The 18,359-nt window shown below is 34.9% G+C and overlaps 1 protein-coding gene across 2 annotated transcripts in view; it reads right to left on the bottom strand.

The window, feature by feature from the left end:
- Positions 1–18,359, bottom strand: part of LOC105383533 — a 66,182-nt gene that overhangs the window by 30,418 nt on the left and 17,405 nt on the right. The window contains exon 1 of one of the 2 annotated variants that reach the window (XM_038113253.2): positions 13,958–14,185. The exons of the other annotated variant lie outside the window; for it this stretch is intronic. The gene's annotated coding sequence lies outside the window, so the exon portion shown is untranslated. Of the gene's footprint in view, positions 1–13,957; positions 14,186–18,359 lie in introns of those variants that run through there. 2 annotated transcript variants of the gene reach the window in all.

Below are 18,359 nucleotides of genomic sequence, written 5' to 3'. Positions count from 1 at the left end.
TCGAGAATTTTGAAGTATTCCCTCAACATTCTATTATAAATTCTATGTTAGTATATTGGATGAAAGGAAGGCGTCCTCAAGCGTTAACAATCATAGAACTACGCGAATTCGGGTTAAACAATTTGGTAACCAGCCTCCAATAGGCGTTATTTAAAAATTGTACGTTATTTATTAGAATGTTATTTGTGACCAATAAATTAAATGATTCCCCAATTGGTAGGTGCATAATTTAAGAACTTAAGTACTTATTTAACATTCTATCGCTAGGTTTTAAAATAGCATACAAGAGTGGTACCGTTACCGTACACCAAATCGCTAGTTTTCAGCAATTAGACTATTCGTGACTATTATTGTTCATGTTACCTATACCAACTTTCGTATTCACTAAAAGACTTAAAAGCCTAGTTTGATACCTATGTTGGGATCTATTATGTAGGCAATAAAACCTATGTTTGATTGGCAAATCGGCTATAAGTAACGGTAATCAGTAACTGGTTATATAAACACAATGTTGCATCGGTATCAGTTAGAAATTATCACCAATTAATTAATACTAGGAATAACAAGTGAACGGTTCTAGAATAGCCGAAATTTCAGTAGCTAAACCCAATTTTCTGTGAATAATCAATGAATTACTGTTTTTGTTTCATTTTCTGTTTCACTTATGTGTTGTAAAGGCAGAGGCAGAATACTGACGAATGGTAACTTACGTATAAAATCTACTTCATGACAACCCATCACGTCCCCACTGCTGGGGCTCGGGCTCGGGTCTCCTTCCAATGAAGGAAGGGTTTTATGCCTAGTCCACCACGCTGTCTAGTGTGGGTTGGTGGATATCTACTTGCACCATTATTATCCTAACTAATATTATAAATGTCAAAGTAACTGTGTCTGTCTGTATGTCTGTCTGTTACTCTTTCACGCCAAAACAACTGAACGAATTTGAATGAAATTTGGTATACATATATGGTCTAGACCCGAGAAAGAACATAGGCTACTTTTTATACCTGAATTCCCACGGGACAACTTTTTAAAGCGAAGCGAAGCTCGCGGTAACAGCTAGTACCAATATATTTTTTAAACATAACGCAATTCCATCTAAAGCTAAAAATAAATGAACCGCAATCTCATAGATTACGAAACCACTTCATTTTCATGTTTTATTTATCTGTTACAAAAAATCACGCAAACTTAACAGTGCGAGCTTTTAAAATATAGGCTTTCTACTTGTGTAATAAAGTAGACTATTGATAAAACGGGAAATCTCTGCGCTAAAGACACAAAAATCAAAAATTATCATCTATTGCCGGTTTGACAGGTCCAGCTTCAAAGTGCACTGACCCCAAAAAAGTAAAGCATAAAATCAATTTTTTAATTTAAATTAAGAATGTTTTTAAAAGTTGGTTCTTTCTTTTATTTTCTCAAGGCGCCGGATATTCTTTAATGATGGTAGAAAGTTTTGTCTAATGATCATTATTTGAGTGGCATTTGTTATTTTTCTCATAAGTAATTAGAAGCCCTATTAGTTGCGAGAAAATGAAAAATAGATCCGCTGTTAAATTATAACCTTAGGAAATGCTTTAGTTTGTTGATAAATTGAATAATTAGGTAGGTACGATGGATATAAAATATTGTAACTATAAAATAAATAAACCCTAAGTAACGTAAACTATGGCAATAGGGCAATATAAGAATAATAAGAAATGAGTTATAAATAAATAAATGGCCACCAATAATTATTTCGGAGCACACCGGAACTCAGAACAATCACTCAAGACCTCCTTACTCGCGCCTCCTTGTGTTGTTCTGGCTGAATGGGAGCGGGTGCCGTGCCCGTGGGAAGGCGTCTGGGAGTCGTCACGGTCACGGCACGGTGGCTCCCTGACATTGACACGGAGTTGTGCGGATGGGAAGCTAAGGGATTATTAAGTAAGCGTAACCTACGATTTTAATGGTATGGGTAGATTAGGACTGACTAAACCATGTATTTAAACATTTAACAAGATCGTAGAGCTATATACATAAATCATTACCTAATCACATAATATAAAGATACTTACATATGAGCAGGCAGTCTGTGATTCACGGATGGCTGAATATTACCAATGAAGCTTTCTGTTGGGACTAGTAGACCATAACAAAATAGTAATACCTAAAACATGCGTGACAATCCTTTTGCTGACCTTTCAATGGTCAGATAAAATATATCTGGGGAATAATTCTGCTGTGGCGTCTAAATGTTATTAGACAGTAACAGCAACAATTTTACTAAACAGACAATATTTATTTATCTCTTATTGAGAAATCTGCCCAAGTAGTTAAATTTAAACTTAGAAAGAGGGATAAGTAAAATAAAAATTGTGGTATCATCACAGGGTGTCATCGTTCGATATCGTTGTTGGGGCTTTACTGTCCATGAGACCATTATATTTAATCAGCTTCATCTAAATATTTCGGTATTATTTTCAATGTACAATGTACACTATATCCTAGTTTAGGAACCAGGGCTACCCCACCTTGTATATTTTTTCTTATTAAAATAAAGATATGTTTATGTTTATCCAGTATCTCTATCATATTCTGTAGAGATCGAATCCACCCATGTTATTACTGAAACAGTGTATCGTTGGTCAATGAAGCGGAATGGAATTGTGTTGTGATACGCGACGCGACTCGCATGACTTGCATGGAATAATCCGGCAGGCTATGTGACATATCATGGTAGCTGTATTTTTTGTAAAACAATTCCTTATACATATGAACTAATAATAACTACAATCATAAAAAAGTTCCACCTGCCATTGACGTTCCATGAACTTTTTCATTGCACCAAACCATTGCACCAAGTGTACCAAAATAGAGATATGCATGGGAGTAAAATACGTGCAGTCTTACACTCTAACAAATGTACGTACGAGGTACTTAAGTATTTATATTTACTTATCCGATTAGTGAGACGTCTAAATAACTAAAGACATCTTGGTACTTTTAAGCCCACAAACATTGAGATAAGAATATCACTTGCCATCATTGACTTTTACACCCATGCCCTTTGGTTTCACCCTAATGCTCAAAATATGTATATGTGGCTATAAATAAAGGAGAAAGATTGGAATGGAGATAATGTGGAAAGAAAGATGAATGGGCAGGATCAAAATAATTTATAAATAAGATTATGATAAAAGAACATATCTTTATATTATTTATTTATATTAAAAATTAGACTAATCATTACTCGTAGTACGCTTATATTGCTTATGTAGGTACTATGTACAGACTCCCTCGTCGGGTTGGGGTTTCATTGAACCCTCTTTACTCCTATTTAACTATTTATAAATCAAAATAATTTTAAAAATGCACTACAGTACGTAATAAATAACTTAAAAAATACATGAACATTATCACTAAGTATACATATAATAGGTAAGTATATTGTAAGTTTAATATCTTTTGAAGCTATAATCACTGAAGAGCAATTTCCTCCTAATACGACCGACCACTTTGTTATGTTAACCACATCTGTTTTGTTTCAAGTCCATTTTGGAATCTGTTTATCACTTTTAAACCTATTTCGGTCTTTGTAAGTAGGTACCTAATTGACTGATTTCCTTTGAGGGGCGGATAATAAACTGATCTGTTAAACATAGGTGGATTTGAAACATTTTGTGTATTTTTAATTTCAATTAGTTGTAGTTTCTCCTGCATGACCGTACTGCGCATTTTGTGTTTTGTTTAACACATTTACGTCCGTGAATTTTATACAGGGTGAGTCTTACATAGCATGTGCACACATCCGGAAGTATGTCACAGAGCTTTTCATTCTGAACAACTTTTGTTATGATGACCTTGGGATATGTACTCCCCATACACAGTGTCACGTAAACAACCAATTTTTGTATAGGCATTTTTTTTTAAGTTATATATCGAATGATCGCGGAAAGCCTTAAAAAGAAAACCTAACGAAGCTATTCAGCCGTGACAGTATACTTAGTGCTTTAAGATCTACGGACGCGATAACATCCAGTGGCAAAGTCAGAACCGTGGGAATGAAATAAAGTGTGGAAGAGGATTGTCTAAGATATATGATAATAATCTCAGCTAAGGAACACACAGGAAGAGCAACTCCGTATTCAGCAGTGGTCACACATGATTAAGATTGTGAGCCAGACAGGAAAACGATGAGAGAATAGACAAATAAAGAGATTACAATTCTTACTTAGATACATACATATATACAATATACATGTACCTATGTATGTAGTAGGTATTTATATACATATTTAGTATCGTTTAGTTCAAAGTAAGTTAAGTTTTTGGGTGTATTATTTCGTTCATATGTTTGTAATAAACCATTTTTTATTTTTATCTTCTTATACCTAAGTAATAACCTATAACTATAGGTACCTACAAATACATTAATTTTATCCAGATCGAAGCGTAATATGGGAGAATAGATTAATTCGTCTTTGAATCAATCAAGTTAAATCCATTGGGCGTTTTTACTTTTAATTGGTTTAAATCGTGCCATTAGTTGTTTAATGGCAATAAATAAATGTTTTATTACTAACTAAGTAAGTCTCCAAGCTTTTCGTACCAAACGTACAAGTGCAAATCTACAATAAAAATGTAGAAACTAAAAAAACTATTTATTTATTTTTAATCCTCGTCAACCCATTTATGGTATCTCAAGGTAACGAATACGCCTGAAATGCAATGCTGCTTCAAAGCCTCTTTATCAGAATGTCACATCATTTGTCAAATGTCAATTTAGTTTCCTACGCAAATTAATGTTACCTTGCTTGTTGCTATCATAAGGTGAAGAAGGCACATCAATTAATTAATATTTGCTTAAAAGACGGCTATTATATCTCTACAGTTATACTAAGGCGAAACCTGCATATGCAGCATGGTATATCTAAGCCCGAATCTGAGTATACCCTTTTTGCAACATCCTGTATAGGTACTTACTAAAATATTACTTATTTGGTTAACAGATACAAGGTACCGCATCGCATACTTCTGTGTTCAATAAAATACTTAATAAAAAAGATCACAAATGTTAAGTATGCATTTATTTGCTTCTGTTCAGCTCAGATGTCCTCGATTTGGAAAACAGTTTATGGTTCTAAATTTATCAGTACGTTGTTTTTCTACCTATAAGGGTACACGTCATATTTAGGTAAAACAGTTAGTTATTCGTATCGTGGTATATGAAAATGATGAAACAAAATGAGTTCGTATATAGTCTGTAGAGTCTGTACAATATTTTGTACACACTATAAAGCACTATTAATCTAAATAAAAGCGCCATCGGTAAAACCCCAAGTAATAGTGAGCCGGGTACATAAAAAATATCATCTAGCAAGAATGTCATTACAAATCCTAATCCTAACTAATATTATAAATGCGAAAGTAACTGTGTCTGTCTGTCTGTCTGTCTGTCTGTCTGTCTGTCTGTTACTCTTTCACGCCAAAACTACTGAACGGATTTGAATGAAATTTGGTATACATACGGTCTAGACCCTGGGAAAGAACATAGGCTACTTTTTATCCCGGAATTCCCACGGGAAAACTTTTTAAGGCGAAGCGAAGCGCGCGGGAACAGCTAGTACTTAATAAAAAAGATCACAAATGTTAAGTATGCATTTATTATTACCCACCACAGTTACCAAAAGGTAAAGCTTTTGTTCAGCTCAGATGTCCTCGATTTGGAAAACAGTTTATGGTTCTAAATTTATTAGTACGTTGTTTTTCTACCTATAAGGGTACACGTAATATTTAGGTAAAACAGTTAGTTATCCGTATCGTGGTATATGAAAATGATGAAACAAAATGAGTTCTTATATAGTCTGTACAGTATTTTGTACACACTATAAAGCACTATTAATCTAAATAAAAGCGCCATCGGTAAAACCTCAAAACATTGTGAGGCGGGTACATAAAAAATATCGTCTAGAATGTCATTACAAATACCTATATAAATATAATCACATACCTATATAAATATATGGATCGTATCAGAAATGAGGTTATCCGTCGGAGGACTAAGGTTACCGACATAGCTGTCAAAATATGCAAGCTGAAGTGGCAGTGGGCTGGTCATATCTGCCGAAGAACCGTTAACCGTTGGGGTAGACGAGTTCTCGAGTGGAGACCACGAACAGGCAAACGCAGCGTGGGACGCCCTCCTGCCCGCTGGACTGACGACCTTAGGCGGGTGGCGGGTAGTGGTTGGATGAGGAAGGCCGAGGACCGAGTGTTGTGGCGCTCCTTGGGAGAGGCCTATGTCCAGCAGTGGATGATTATTGGCTGATGATGATGATGAATATAAAACAGAATCGTTTAACTTGAAGAGTATTTAGCAGCTGCTCTGCAGAGTAGAAAGTGCGACACATTCACCTCCTTCGCAACTACCGGTCATGGTAAATACATTTTTGAATACAGTAAACGATCCACGAACAGTTATCTTTTACAATTATTATGGTAGGTGACTATAGTTACTTATTAGAATTTAAAGCTAGTATAGTAGCATTTTACAGCAATTTATTGGCTGAAAACTTAGGTTGTTGATTCGGAGGAGCCTTTCAAGTCTTTTAAGTAGTTATTTACAAACCAACTACATGCCGATGTTCGAATCCAGAAAAATAAAACAAAGGAAACCGCTAAATGTTTAGTGATTATTGTAAATATTAGTTGCTATTGTGAAGCTCAGTTGTTTGGCTGATATTGTAAATATTAGTTTTTATGGATTATTTTGCTTAAATAAATAAATACAAATACAAATACAATAATTTAAATTGCAGAAACAATATTTTGTAAAATATTTGGTATTGCGTAATAAATTGTCAATGTGACTTGAGGTTGTGCCATACAAAAGAATTCAACGGGTTGCCTGGAAAAAGTACAACATTAAAGTGTTTTCAACCCTTATTTTAAAATGTTTACGGTACATACCTACAATACCTACATGTTTAACTCTCTTGATCTACAAAATTTTAAGTTACTTACTTATGTACCTTCTTAATTCCAAAAAACAACTTTGTAGGTTGTTGATGTTCAACGGATTACTTACCTGTAACAAAAGAATATATTTATCTTATATTAATTAAGATTTAAGGTATGTACAGTATTTATAAAATATCTGTCAGAAATTAAACATTAAGGGTGAATTCGACCAAGCTCGAGTAACTTTTTACTCACGAGTAAACTACCAGTTACTTGGGAGTTAGCAGATTTTGCATTCTACCAAACCTGAAACCTAGATAAGTAGCTTATACCAAGAATAAAAATTTACACCGCCAACATTGACGGTATAGCGATTATAATCTCAGAGTAATTTTGTAATGGCGGCGGCACATCAGCTGATCAGAAAACCGTCATATGACATATAAACACATCTGTCAAAACATAAGCAAAAGCACGTTAAAAGGCAAATTCTCAGAATAACAACAGCGATTAAAATGTTAAGACATAAACAATTTCATAATATTATAATCCATTCAAACTAAGTTGGCATGTCATTTCTATTACATGCTTTGAAAACGCAGCTGTTTTTATTTTAGTTGCAGTACAGTTTCGTTCCTCGTTCATTCAATTAATCATGGTATAACTTGGTAGAATGCAAATGTACTTATCCCAGATATTTACTCGTCTATAAATTTTATTCCGGTATAGTTATTCTCGTGTAACTTGATGTTTGGACGAATCCACCCTAAGTAGTTGATAAAGTAAGTAGGATTTCAAACTGATTTGAATGTTTTAAAATGTTTTTGTGAGTGAACTTGAAGAAAATGTTCTCGCGATGTGTTATGGAAATTCAAATTCAAATTCAAATGGTTTAATCGACGTAAAATTTTACAATTATTTGTCGATAGTCATCTACCACCATTTCACAAAGGCCCCGTCATTGAGAAGGAAAGAAATGGCGAAAGAAACTCCTCGAGCATCTTTTCAACTTTTTCCTTATAATCTATTACAATTTTTACTTATATCTAGTACCTACAATTTTACTTAAGTACCTATATCCATTTCATTTTTTCAATAGCCTTAGCTGAGGTGGACAAGACCACGCGTTTTTGTCGTTTAAATAATCATTTATACTATAGTAAGCTTTACTACATAATGTAGCTTTAACAAAATTCTTAAATTTTTGCTCAGTAAGGTTTATTGCTTCATTTGATAATTTATTATAAAAACGTATACAGTTCCCCATGAATGATGTGTTTGTTTTCGAAAGTCTGAGTGTGGGGAAAAGCAACTTATTTTTGTTTCTGGTCTCAATACCGTGAGTGGCTCCTACTTTACTAAATGAATTTAAGTTTTTACGAACATACATAATATTTTCATAGATATATTGGCATGGAACAGTTAGTATACCTATTTCCTTAAACGTATCTCTTAATGAAATTCTAGACCCTAATACATATATGGCTCGAATTGCTCGTTTTTGCAGAACAAAGATTTGATTAATGTCAGCCGCTCGTCCCCACAATAGAATTCCGTAAGACATAACACTATGAAAATAACTAAAATACACAAGCCTGGCTGTATTTACATCTGTTAGCTGTCTAATGGTTCTAACCGCATAAGCTGCAGAACTCAATCTACCGGCTATCCTCTCAATATGGGGTCCCCATTGCAACTTTGAGTCAATTGTAATACCCAGGAATACCGTTTCATTTACTAACTCTAGCTTATCGTTATTCAATGTCAAATATGTCTCTACTTGTCTTACATTAGGCAAAGTGAATTTAATACATTTTGTTTTCTTGGAGTTAAGAGCTAAATTATTTACAGTGAACCAATTAGCAACTATGGAAAGAGTACTGTTTGCATTGTCAAAATTGACTTCTTGTCGCTTCAACTTAAATATAAGTGAAGTATCATCAGCAAACAGTACTATCTCACATAATTTATCTACCAAAAACGGTAAATCGTTAACATATACAAGAAACAAGAATGGTCCTAAAATCGAGCCTTGGGGAACACCCATACTGACAGGACAGCCAGCCGAACGCACTCCATTTATGTCAACTAGTTGAGTTCTGTTGCTCAAGTATGATTCCAATAATGTAAGAGCTTTGCCAGTTAGCCCATAATATTTAAGTTTCATAAGTAGAGTGGCATGATCCACACAATCAAATGCTTTCGATAGATCGCAAAATACACCCACAGCATCAAGACGTTCCTCCCAAGCACTAAATATGTGTTTGACCAACGCGACACCAGCGTCAGTTGTAGATCGACCTTTGGTGAAACCGAACTGTTGGTTATGGAGAAGGCCGTGAATATTAAAGTGCGAAAGCATTTGATGCAGCATAATTTTTTCAAATATTTTACTCAGTACTGGCAAAACTGATACAGGCCTAAAATTATTGGGATCATTTTTCTCACCAGATTTAAAAAGCGGTATTAGTTTACTAAGTTTCATCAAATCGGGGAATACACCGACCTCAATGCATCTGTTAAAAAGATTAGCCAAGTGGGGTGCTAGGATATCAATAACATGACTAATAACTTTAACGGACATGCCCCATAAATCTTCTGTCATTTTTAAATTTAATTCTTTATAAGTGGTAATTATGGTCTGTGTATTTATACCATGAAATTGAAAGTCGAGATCGCAAGGCGGTGCATTCCCTCTTAGCAAACGTTCAGCTTCAGCGCAAGATGAATCAAGGTTCTCAGTTGTAGCTATCGGTATACTACGGAAAAAATCTTCAAAGACGGAAGCCACTTCTTCACTAGATGAAACAATTTTATCATTAATTTTAAGTTCAAAATTTAAATCACGTGGTTTATTCTTCCCGGTTTCAGTATTAATGATATTCCATACGGTTTTAATCTTGTTATTAGAGTTTTTAATCTTTCTATTTATATAATCTGATTTAGCTTGGTGGCAAACGGCTTTGAATATCTTTGTATATTTCTTTACATAATCTCTAAAGTTATCGTCATGAGTAAATGTACGCTGTTCATAGAGATCATATAATTTACGTCTGCTCTTATAAATTCCCGATGTTGCCCAGTCATTAAGACTTAGTTTACAATTAACATCTACTTCTTTCTTAGTGAACACGTTTTCAAATTCTTGAGACAAACCTTGAAATATTTCCTTAAAGGCATCATTGGGATTTCTTTCAGAGCTTCTACAGTAGCCAAGTTTACTGTTCAATCGAGATTTAAACTTATCAATTCTGTATGATGTTACTGGTCTGAACTTGAAAGTGGCTGACTTACGTTCAAAAGTACAAGGAAACGTAATAATTTGCCCACTGTGGTCGGATGGTAAACAATTGATTACAGAATGATTAGTAAAATCACAATTACAGTAAATATTGTCAATACAAGTGGCTGAGGTGGGAGTAATTCTGGTAGGTTCCAGGAAGACATTACTTAAATTATATGACTTGAACAAATTAATTATACAACATTTCATAGAAGTCTCAACTAATAAATCAATATTAAAATCTCCCACCACGACCACTTGTTTTGAGCTCTTAGATAAGATGGTAAGACTATCCTCCATCACTTTCTCAAATACTTTATAGTCAGAAGAGGGGGGCCTGTACACGCTTAAAATTATATACTTGTCCATCTCAACACAAGCTAGTTCAGCTATTCTTTCGACCGATAATTTTACAATATCTTTCCTATCCTTACATTTTAAATTTTTCTTTACAAATATTAATGATCCTCCTTTGTCTAACGATTTCCTATTAAATGAGCTAATAACATTGTAATTTTTTACATTAAAATTCATGTCATCATTTTTAAGGTGATGCTCAGTAATACAAATTATGTCTATGTCGTATTGTTCTAAAAATAACTCTAGCATTAGAAGTTTGCGAGAAAGCCCCTGAATGTTCTGGTGTACAACTCTCAGTTGCTCATCTCTTGTCGTGCATGGCAGTTTAAATTTACATTAGTATTACTACTAACTATCGTATCAGTTGGTCCTACTTCTGTTATACTACTTATAACAGGGTCATAAATATTGTAAGCTAACAATTTAGCTATCTGTCGCTTATAAAACTTAGGTACAAATAATGTACTCTTGGTCAAAATAAAATTGTGAATAAATTTATTTGTATCGAAATACATCATCTGTTCCCTATGACCAAATGTCATGTTAAATATCAACATATTTAACTCATGTATCTGAGTGTTCTGCTTATGAGACCGTGAAGCGGAATAGGGAAAAGCACAGATTATCGTTTTCTTGATTTCCATGGTAGAAAGGGCGTCATAGCATCTTATTAAGTCATTTTCTGTCACATCTAAGCTGTTTCCAATTAACAATACTAATGTAGTGTTTGCACTGTATTGTCCTGACAAAATTCTATCTACAATTTGGTTATAAGAAGCCCCTGGCATACATATATTAATGACTTTTTGTTTAAGATAGTCATTTAACATGTGACCCATTTTGCTACCTAGCTTATCTGAGAAGACAATTGTCTCATAAGGAGCTTCTCGAAGCAGGCAGGTACTCGGTGTTGAAGACAGGGCAATCTCGGACCGATCGCACGGTGACGGGCTGCTCGTCGGGACGGCTGGCTCGTCGTTGCAGACTGTAGTAGCTGGCTCGTCGTTGCAGGCTGTACTAGCTGGCTCGTTCACATGAAGAGTGCAGGCTGGTGGCAGCTGAGTGTCAGTTAGTAGGACACTACTCGTCGCGACGGCGGGCTCGTTGTTGCAGGTTGTAGTAGGTGGCTGAATCTCATCAGGGGGGCAGGCAGATGGCAGCTGATGTAGCTGAGTGTCAGTTGGTAGGACACTGTCTGCTGGCTGCTGGTGCTGTTCAGGTGAAGCACTCTGGTTGAACCCCGAAAGAGGTGCCGACATCTGGGGACTGGTGGTTTTATCCCCAGAGTATGGCGTACGGGTACTATTTAGGGCAGACTCTAAGTTGACCAGTCTGCGCTGCAACATTGGAAATCGTTTTGACGGTTTTACTTTCCACTCCTGACATCTATGGCAGACTGGCAGTACAGATTTAGTATTTAGTATTTTTTAAATATAGAAAGAGTCCGTGACAGATTCTTATTCATGGTGAAAAAAGTTCATTGTTCCTTCAAAACCTACATAATGACTGTCATAGGGTTCTTGCTATATTTTACAAAGTACCTACAGATGTTGCATTCAATAGCAAGCCTTACTAGATGCTTAACCTCTTCTAGCTCGTCTATGATTAGTAAACCATAGAGTAGATTCATAATGTAGAATGGAACAGGTTGCGAGGTCCCGTTGAGACCTGACACACTTGCGGTCACTAACCACCGAGGCGGTCTACAATGAGGAGTCTGCTTAGATTAACAATATAGGAACAAGATGGTCTAATATAAAAAAGTTAAGAAAACTGTTCTCATTTGTCCTAATTTTGTTTAGGTACTGTCAAATCGTTTTAAATTCAGCCTAAACCATTGTATCAATGAATAAGATGACAAATCTGCTAACCAAAATAATAAAAAAAGAGCTCAGCGGTAAAATTGGGGTGGTATTTGACGAGACGTTTCCTTTGTCCTGATACTCAATGTTGTGCATTTATTGTTAATCTAAGGGAATCTGCCTTCTTTGTACAAGATTATAACTATTATAACATTATAAGCTACCTATTAATGACCTATGGAAGGTTAAACATTATAATAATCTACAAGAAGGTGAGCCATTGCACCGGAAGTGGATATGTAAATTGTTCTCATACTTTAATCGTTTGAAATTAAGTATATAATCGGATGTTGTGTACCCAGCCGTAGGTACATAAACCTCATGAGAAGTGCAGTACGAAAATCATTACTTGTATGTATATGTGAAATAAATTCTGATCGATAAAAATGTTCATACACCACCATTCCACCACGAGTATTAGTTTCATAATAAACTAAAAAAACATGTCTTATACAATAATAATTATTATTATACTTTTTCAGGTTTGTTTCACTCCTTTTGGAGGTTTTTTCTCTATCTCACAGCATTATTAAACATTTATTTCTAGATATATCATCCATAATAATATCCAATGTTATCTCCTTCATAATATTGGATTTCTAGCATTCTGTACAGAAGAATCAACAAGATGAACAATAAAGAATAAAATACCTATCATAAACTAGATAATTATACATATTTTGTAACCTAGATTTCATTTGAATACACCTCTTGGTTGTATTAACTACTGCACAGCATATTGCACTGTAATTTAATTAAAATAATAACTTTTAATTCTTGTATTGTAACCAAACCACAACCTTGCTTGTAATTATTTAATTTACGAGTCATTTTCTGTAACATTTTAAAGTCAACATTATCGCGTCCCGATTCCTCTCAAATATAAAATTATTTTTATCCCTCGACGCAAAAGAGGAGTGATAGAAGTTGAATGCGGTATTATAGCTAAGCAAAGTGTATCTGTCAGTGGAATACAGTTATACCCTAATGAACAGGGTGGACGAGGAAATTTTGTAATTCAACATTTAAAGTAGAAACCATTGAAAATATCCTGTTATCGGTGTCTGATTTGTTATCAAGTTTCATAAAACCTGTATTTTGTTTTTTAAATTATTCGTATCAAACAAGGTCTTTTACTATTGTGAAATTTCTGAATTTGCAGTTTTCCTTGGAAGTGTGACACAACCCGATCAAAAATTCTTATTGCAATTTCATATCACACATTCTCCTGAACGAGAATATCCATGTATGTATCTGTATATTTATGTGTAACTTAGTATAAGCATGTGTCTATTTATTTGTAACTAGGGCTAGAGTGTACATTAGTACAAGGCGTGAGTGCGTGTTTTTTTTTTAGGGCTAGAGACGCTTATTAACCTTGGAGTGCATAGGATACATAGGAATATTGTATATATGTAATGTGAAACCAGCCGAGGAACTAAAGTGCATTAAATTGTAGTGGAGTGTTCTTATAAAAAAAACTGCAAAACTTTAAGGTCAAACTTACATGAACTGAGAATAAAGTTTGCCAACAACTTTCTTCACCCGCCAATCCAGTCAGACCACTTTATAAAACACAAAACAGCACACGAAAGAGTTTTTATTCTAATGTATTGTTTGCACTCCAAATAATAATAACGTATTCGAATTTTACCAGCAAGTAACTATTTTTTACACCAACGTTCCAGAAGTTTAAAAACTTTAAATAAAGAACGTCATGAATCGACGGCGATAGTAAAGAGACTGTCTGTTGTTTGGATAGTTATTTAAACCCGACGTCAATATACAGAGGCGCTAGTTTCTACGTCGTAACTAATATTTCCATATAAAATAGCTGAGTTGCAGTATGTATGGGAGGTAAATATGTGCTAATCCAAGTATACCGGCAAGTAGCGTGTATTATTTTTGTTGTGGTTATACCGTTGCTTACACAATACTGTTAACAAAACATAGAATCGTTTTCTTTAAGTAATCAATTAATTATTATTACAGAAATTAATAATCATGACAATGCTGAGCCATTATTATTTTTGTATGGATAGTTAGTTTATTTATGACGTTTCAAATATGTATATTGCATAAGTACCTTTAGTAAAGGAGAATGGCCAAATCTTCTCTCAGAGAAGCCATTGATGAAACATTATACTGATGTGTAGCCCATGACTACAGTATCCTGGTGTAAACCTTATTATTATGAGGCATGGGAGAACGAAGATATAGGTGCTGAAAGATCACGTCTTTATACTGTACTATGTAGATATTACCCTCAAGCTAAGTATCGTTTTTAAAAGTGGTTTAGATTTTTTTTTAAATTTTTAGAAATAGGTTTTGTTAGTGGCTGCAAAACGGGTCAGATTTGGCCATTCTCTTTTTTACCTATCCTATTACACTTGCGAGCAATGAAAAAGTTCCACCCAAGTTTTATTTTATGGTAATATACTGATGAGCTTTTAAAAATGTACTCCAATATTGCAGACGGCAATTAATTTTGGTGCTACGTAACTGGAACTTTTTCATTGCATTTGAGTGTATTCTACAAACGTGTAGGTTGTTATCGCCGGTTTATTCATAAATAAAATGTTAAAGTAAAGGCGCTAATTCAATCGTACAGTAATTAATCAATCCATAAAAGCTTTCAAACGCAATAATGGAATCCCAAAATGGTTTGAATTAGGTGAGTAATTTATAGTTTTGCTTGTCTGCTTGCAGCGCCTGTGAAGGCGTAGATTCATCCATAAACGGCCAGCCGCAACTGTCAGATGAGAGAGGTCTGAACTAAGAGGCTGTTAGTGGAACAAGGCCTTGGTGGCGACTGGACTGGGCCACTACGCGAATACGATGAAAACTCAACGAGTTATCAGTGTAGAAACATTTAGGGCCTCTTTCGCAATGTTTGGATAATGGCTACCTGTAGGATAAAAGACATGCTGTCACTGTCTTAAACATAATTAAGTACAGAGTGTACAGATACAACAGATAGAGACAACATGCATTTTATCCCGCAGGCAGCCATTATCCAGATATTGTGAAACGGGTCCTTATTTATACGCACGTTAGCAATCTACAATCATAACTTGTAGGTATATCTGACAGATGTTTTCAGACAAGCAATGCTACTTAGCTAAGTTCACATTAAAATTTGTATCTGATATCTGTCCGTTGCAGCGTGTTTTGAAACTATACAAGGCCAGAACGCACCCATAGTGTACTAGCACTGTATAGTTTCAAGTGAAAAAAATAAATATTTTACTTGAAAATATACACGATTTGTGCGTACTAATCGCGTATACTTTCAAGTTGGGATTTACTGAATCGTTCTTGAAAATATACATTGCTATTACGCACATTGCTTGATTGGCGTACTTGTCGCATATAATTTAAATGGTAAATGTACATGACTAAAATTTACTTGTTCTGCCTGTCATACCTATAGAATGTTAATAAATAAAGATGAACAAGCTCTAATTTGATTCATAAATTGATATTTATAGCAATCATGCTTGCAAGTAAGAATACTAATATCTTATTATTTATATGAAATTAAGAGTAATAGACGATAGCTCCTGAATGGAAAAGACTAGCTTAATGACGCCGACGGCAAATTAAAGCACATTTAACAGCGCATCAAAATTTTATTATAACCAACTAAAAACGTAAATTTTGATCAAATTCTAAATAAAATGTTTTAAAAATAGGGGTCATTTGGTGTTGACTTTTTGCTACTTGGATTTATTCATTGCTCGTGAGTGTAGTATTAGGTATTACCCTATTGAACTACAGACATATTTGTCATCGAGTTTTGTCACCGTAATTGTCTTTTATGAATTATTCTACTTCTCTTCTGACATCATTTTCACTATTTACAACAGTTCTTCAGTTTAATTTAATCAATTTACTTTTTAACTGTACGGTGTAAACAAAAAACACGTTATGAAAACAATGCCAAGTGCGGAATGATGAAGCAATGTTTAGAAAGCAAAAGACTTACTACTATTTCGCATAAAAGAAAGAGAGAGCAACAATTCAAAAGGGCTACCTGGTAACTAATCAAGTATAGTTTCAAGTGGTCGCATTGCCGCTTGGCACTTGAAAATATACACGATTAGTACGCAGTGGTAACTGCTGCAGTATATTTTCAAGCCATAATTTTGGCCCAACTTACTTGAAAATATACGCGATTAGTGCGTAATGGCCTTGTATACTTTCAAGTAAATCATAGCACCATTTTAATTTGAAAATATACGCGAGCAGTCCCAACCTCTGCGTTCTGGCCTTGTATAGTTTCAAAACACGCTCCGTTGCAATAGCTTCGGCTTTCTTTGCTTATCATGATCGCTAGTTTTACGCAAGGAATATTGACCCGATTGCGGTTCTCAAAATGGCGTTTTCATAGTAACCCAACGCACGCGCCTAGCACCTTTACCTACGGGCTATATGCTATGCGCCGAGTAGCCAAAGGGCACCGCTGGTTCCGTGTCAAACACCAATCACCATTCACCTCGCCTTATCGTACGTAATAACTAGCTTGAGTCGGTGTCTGCACCTGTTCTAGCATGGTGTAAGTAGTGACTAGTGACGGATACAACGCTTAGGACAATAGGTACAGGTTGAAATTTTATGGCTGAAGTTCCAGTTAATGGGTCCTGAGTGAATACCGAGCCATTTTCCTTGCCAGATACCAACACGCCGCAATCGCGAAAAAATAACAGCTATACGGGAAAGTCACTGATATAATATCACCCTGTATTTATAACAACACCACTGCATAATTATAAGCAATATCGATACTTAGCATGTTTGGTTTACACGATGAATAGTAAGTATTTCTTTGTTTTTCAGTACTTATTCAGATGTAAAGCCTGAGTTGATGGTGACTATAACAGGTAGCAATAGTGGAGGACAAAATAATATACACTCACGGGCAATGAAAAGGTTCCACTGAGAAAAGCACCAAATTACTTTTAATCAGAAAAGGCTAGCTTAATGCCGTCTTCTGCAACATTTAAGTACATTAAACAGAGCATCAGGATATTACCAACTAAAGTCGGTAATATTTTGTTCCAAATTTAAATGAAATCTTTAAAAAAATTGTGGTCATTTGTTGTCGGAATTTTGTGAGTGGAACTTTTTCATTGCCCGGCAGTGTATATGGATCTTACAATTTACTGGGTCACTATTCGGGTATCTCAAGTTCAAAAGTGTGGTATTAGTCGTATATTGGACCTAACCTATTTACAGAAATAATGCCTAGTTTAGAGTACCTAAACAACACACGTGCAAATGTGAAATGTGCACGTTGACATTTTACAATATTGCGCAAGAAGTTAGGCCACGCAAATGTCACAGGACACCTTTGTTCTAGATTCAGGTCTATGTTTATAACCTGTGCACATTTGTTGACCATTTCGGTATTATTTAATTATGTAGGACGGTATAATAATCATAGCAAATTGGTCGTAATTTAATTGTTATAAAACCATACAGCACAAGGTAAGTAACGATATCAACTACTTATACTTACAATAATTTTAATTTATTTATGAATTAATAATCTACGATATAATACTACATCCGTTCTTCAGACACAGTGGTGACCCAGAACAAATATCAGCCCTTGTCGGGAACAGAACCCGGGACTCTCGGTGCCTTAACTATTCTGCTGCATCACCCGCCCTCCACTATGAGGTACTATATATCTATTAAATAAAATAACAGTAAAATACTCATCAATTGATCATGACAGTCAGATGAACAAGTGTGCCGAGCAATTGCTGTATTGTAAAAGATTAAACATCACGCAGCCTCGATAGCTTACTTAGATATAGACATATACCTACTATAAAATTTGATGAAAAAGGCAGAACCAACAATAAGTACATACCTATAAGATAAGAGAATGGTTTTTATAG

The sequence above is a fragment of the Plutella xylostella genome, chromosome 23 (genome assembly GCF_932276165.1).
Source record: "Plutella xylostella chromosome 23, ilPluXylo3.1, whole genome shotgun sequence".
Classification (NCBI taxonomy): Eukaryota; Metazoa; Arthropoda; class Insecta; order Lepidoptera; family Plutellidae; genus Plutella; species Plutella xylostella.
The sequence above is the reverse complement of the archived record's forward strand: the minus strand, read 5'-3'. Positions and strand labels throughout refer to the sequence as shown.